The sequence below is a fragment of the Manis pentadactyla genome, chromosome 2, assembly GCF_030020395.1.
Source record: "Manis pentadactyla isolate mManPen7 chromosome 2, mManPen7.hap1, whole genome shotgun sequence".
Lineage (NCBI taxonomy): Eukaryota > Metazoa > Chordata > Mammalia > Pholidota > Manidae > Manis > Manis pentadactyla.
Window position 1 is genome coordinate 8520627 of NC_080020.1, and position 5015 is coordinate 8525641.

The 5015-nt window shown below is 49.0% G+C and overlaps 1 long non-coding RNA gene across 1 annotated transcript; it reads left to right on the forward strand.

Moving 5' to 3' along the window:
- On the forward strand, positions 1-4523 carry LOC118928272 (uncharacterized). Its single transcript, XR_005031171.2, has 2 exons — positions 1-1874; positions 2064-4523. It is a non-coding gene; the product is annotated as an uncharacterized LOC118928272 (long non-coding RNA).
- Positions 4524-5015: the final 492 nt, after the last annotated feature.

The window sequence follows — 5015 nt, forward strand, 5'->3', positions numbered from 1 at the left end:
TTATAAAAGGATTCTAAAAGAATTTTTATTTATCACAGTGTGGCTGTTTTGAGTACTTGTTCCTGTCCATCAGTGTATGCTTTTCCTATGTGTAGGTGTATTCTCACTGTCTCGGACTGGTCTGGTGTGGTTTGTAACACACAGGAAGGATCAAACCAGGGTAAACACTCAAACGTCTTTTCCTTGAGAGAGAGTCCAAGGTCTGGAGGAAACCCCCAGGTAACAGGTGTGTCCTCTGATCTGTAAGGCCTGGAATGAGGCTGATCCCAGTCTCTCCTGCCCTCTCAGGCAGGTTCTGCTCGTCCTGCCAGGTGCTTCCTCTCCTCTCCCAAAGCTCCAGCCAAACAGACACCTGTGGTCACTGGGGAAGCCGCTCAGAACTCCAGAAGCCTCTCCATGTGCCATCCCACCCGCCTCTCCGGTGGGGCCAATGGCTGTGGCAGCTCTCCCGCCCCCACTTTGAGCCTTTCTCCTCAAGACTCCAAAAATCCATGGGCAGTGGTGTTGTCTCTAGACACACTGCCTTCGAGCCAAAGCCTTTGGGCACTGGATTTCTGTTTTTCCACTTTCTTTTACAGAAGCAAGGCAGAAGTCGAAATGCAATTCAAATTACATAATTGTTAGCAACTTTGCTCAAATGACGTGGAAACGTTTTTCTAGTAGAGCTGTGGGTTCCAGGAGGATTGACTGGGACTGCGCCTGTCTTGTTGACTGCTGGGTCGCCTGTGCGGCTGCCCATAAATAACTGCTTCATGAATGGATTCATTTTCTACTCTGTGACACACTGCAAATTCTGACATGTTAGTTCTAATATGAAACAGGATTCAAGTCATTTCTAGAAACTTCAGTTGATGTACCCTGCCACCCAGTTGCCTGGAGGGATTTGGGATAATGATAGCAAAAACAGGGACATTTCATTATAATTGTGGCAGAGAAAGTTCTGAGTGCTTAGATCTTGAGAAGAATGGGCACTAATACGTCCAGTGAATATTCTAATTTTCACAGTATCTCCAGATATTGATATCTTTATCAGATATAACTCACTTCCGACAAGCCTTTTCTTTTTAGCTGGTTTTATTCTTGAGTATCAAATATTTAGGTTTAGGGAACATTTGCTTTCAGAGTTAAGACTCCTTCAATTCCGTTAATACATTAAGGTAATTTCATTGCCGTCATTTCATCTTCCTTTGCGGGCTGAATTCTTACTAAATACAACAGACTATGTTGGATCTGTTACGAAGTCTAATTTGTTGAAGTGAGTCTCTCACATTTTCTTTAATGAACTTTCAGGTGGAAAGCTTCCTCTAAATGACCGGGCTTAAGATTATATTATTATCACTTTCTAATTGCCTTATAGTTTAACCTTCTTTAAATGACATGAGATTGCATTAAATAGTATTAAGTTGGGTATTCCATACAAAAAAATTGTAAAGGCCACTAATGTTTAGCCAGATCTTACAGTGAGTTGAAAATATATAAATCCAGAGAGAATGAATTTCCAACCCCCCAAATAAATCCACTATCTCTCCATAGGTTGCTGACAACGCTTCCTATGACTGTGAAGTTGGGAAATCCAAGTCCTTGACTGATTAGTAGGCAGCCCACTCCTTCAGGCCCCTTCACCCATTTACAGATGAACCAGGCACCGTGCTTGGCACGGGAAACTCAGAGATAAACACACCAAGGGCCTCAGCCCGGGCGTGCCTATGAGCTCACACTTCAGGGAGCAGGCCAACCAGGAACAGGTCAACAAGTCTACAAGAAGGGTGACTGCGGATGCCGTGGGGGCGGGCATGTAGGTAATAAACGGGCCGGTGCGATGGAGACGATCCGGAGAGTGTGGGAAGGCCTCTTGGAGCAGGTCAGCGCAGGAAGTGAGTTCACTTTCAAACTTTATTAGTAGTTCCGCCGGCTTCCTCTGTTTTGGCCGGCCTGGGCGAGGGGGGCTGATGGTCGGCGACCCCCTGGGGCGGCTCACGCACAAGTTCCTCAGGACCCTGCAGGTCTGGCCGCCGATTCCCAGGCCTTTCCCGGACCCAGGAGGGCCCTGCCTGTTTCCCCAGCTACTCCCTTCCCACGGGGTGTGTGCCTCGCCCGCGCCGTCCAAGGGGAGGCCCACGGATCCTGCGCTCAGGATGTGGAGAGCTGCAAATAGCACGACAGCTGCAGCTGGAGGGAGCTGCCCGGGACGCGTGCCAGCTGCTGCCACGGCGGGAGCCAGGCCGGCCACCAGCCTCCTCGCGCCCTGGTGAGCAGCCTCGCAGAGCCCTCCGGGCCTCAGGCCAACTCACGAGTGCAGCCCGCCGCTTTTGTTTTCTCCGTTGTGCCCACGTGATGACGGAGGGCAGGCGCGGAAGCAGGGGACGTGGGCCCTCGCATGCCTTGCACTTCTGCTCAGGACAGCCTCGGAGGCCCACCAGCCGGCATTCCCTCCTGCGTGCAAGGTGGGGGGAACCCGACTCTCCGAGCCGACTCGCAGGGAGCCAGGAATCCAGTCTGGCCCTCTGTGTTCTGGGCACACGGCCTTGGCGTCAGGGTCTGTTCCGTCTTTCGACATTATCTCCTTAAAATATTTTTCTCCTGAGTCTTCTGCTAGCTACAAGTCTCATTCTCCGCTGGCCACATTCCTAACTTGCAAATATAAGCATTATTTATAAAGCACCTTGGGAAAGGCGTCCTTAAAGAAGGAAGCCCGAAAGTAAATTAAAAGAGCCCCCCGGATCTGCCATGCAGTGCCAGACCAGGGAGGGGGGCCCGGGCTGTGCCCGGCCCCGGGCAGTGTCCCCGGAAGGGACGTGGGCGACGGGAGGGCCGGGCAGCAGCGCGCAGCCGGCGCCCACCCCCCCACCCCGAAGGCTGGGGCTCGCGGGGCGCTGCGCCGCTGCAGGCAGGAGGCGCCCCTGGCAGCGCCCGGCTGGGAGGCAGCCGCCTGACCCCTCGGGGACCTACCCTTCCCCAAACCCTCGCACTGCTGCCTTCGAGGCCCTGTCTGCGCTGGAGGGAGTTCTGGCCGCCTTGGCAGGGTGGCTGCAGCCCGGGTGTGGGGCGTGCGGTGGGTGCGGGTCAGAGCCGTCCGCCCTCCTGCGTCCATCCTGGGGCTGCGTGCCTGGTGCCTGGGAAGGAGAAAACGGCCCTCCTGAGGGAAGGGAGCCGAACAAAAACACACACCTGCTGAGACTGGCCCAGATTCTGCCCTGCCAGCCGGCCTTGGCCCTGGGGGAGCTTCTCAGGGCAGTGTTAGCTCCTCTCTCTGCTTTAATATGCAAAGTGGAGTCAAGACGCAATTCAGGAAGGAGCATACGACGCCGTAATGGGCACAGGACACGTGCAAATGGCCGTGACAGTATGTTGTATTTTCATCTTTGTTTCTTTTTGTTTTATTTTTTCTTCATGCAACAAAAATTGCTAATATTTTTCATCTACATGTTAAGAATTCAGCTGGTATTTAATGTATGTTAAATAAACCCATACAGGTTGATAGGTCAACTCTGGAGATTTTATGAACTAAGATTTGCAGTGAATGGCAAACGCCGTTATGTTCTTACTCCTTTTCAATTACATTTTAAACTTGCTTTAGCTAATATGTCTGTTTGCTCCAGGTGAGTGTTTTGTTTCGGGTTTCCTTCCTGCTGACTAAGAGTGCTTTACGTCTGTCAGAAACTCCCCCGAGAGAGAAAGAGAGCTTAATGTGGAATATTAGCCCCTCTGCCTGTTGTATCCATAAAGCCAGGCCTACCGCTCTCCCAGGGGCATCAGAAATTGCTTTTGTGCCATGTTTAGAGAGGCCTTGGCATCCAGAAACAAAGAAAAGGAAATAAACCATTGCCCCAAAGAGCCAGGCTGGTGAAGTCCAAAGACCTGCAGAAGTGCTGAGTTTTAAGTCACTGGTTATGTTTTTAAAAAAAATTTAAGTTCAGGCTGTGGAGCCGCACTGCTCTGAGAGCGCTCTCACTGGGCCACTTGCAAGCTGGGCGTCCTTGGGCAAGTATTTAGCCCCCTGTACCTCATTTTCCCCATGTGTGAAATGGGCGCAGATAATCTTACTGACCTCATAAGGCTTCACTGGCATGTGTAAAGATAAAATGATCCATGTAAAATGCCTGGCAGGACCCTTGGCACTTGGTTAGAACTCAATAAATCACTAGCTATTACTTTAAAAAATAATAACAAGTTATGTAATAAATGATTAGCTTATAATAATTACTGTTATATTATAATAATTATATCTTGTCTTCTCCAACTTGGGCTTCCACCTGCATGCAGAATGGAGTACTGGGGCTTCATTCCTAATGATCTGAACTGGATGTTAGCGGTTCCCAATCACTTGGGTTTACCAAGATACTGGTGTCTGTGTCTCACCCCAAGGGACTCCAATTTAATTGATGCATTACCGTAGAAGCTCACATTATTTAATTCCACTCTATACGCTTGCTGAGAAACTGGATATTAAATCAAAATGCTGATACTTTTGGATTGATTTGATCAATTCATTTAATAAAAATTTGATTTCTCAAGCTCCTATAGCTACAGCCTCAAAAAAATTGAATTTGTTGGGGACCAGCTAGGATTGTAAGTGGAATTTAGAATATGAATTACTATAGGAGTACACATTATTTAATTCCATCCTGCACATTCGCTAACCAACTGGATGTTAAGTCAAAATGCTGATGCTGGGATGAGATTACTGCTGTCTCATCCATTTGATCTGGGGAACTCGGAAGGCATATGGGTTGTTATTGGACTTGCACACCACTGTCTCTGTATTATTCACCTCTTTAAAAACTTAATGAATGTGTTGATCCACTTAGCATTTTGCTCATACTGATCCATCAGATGGATTATGAGTGAGGTAGCCCTCACAGCCTCTATCAACTTCTGGTCATCATTTTCCATTACAGGCATGAAATGCTAGATTAGAAAAAGTCCTTGAACCTCATTCCCCAGAAGTTCTGCATCTGGCGGTGGTCCTGGGCATTGTGAGTCGCTTGAACTAGCTGAGCAGAGCAAACCGTTCC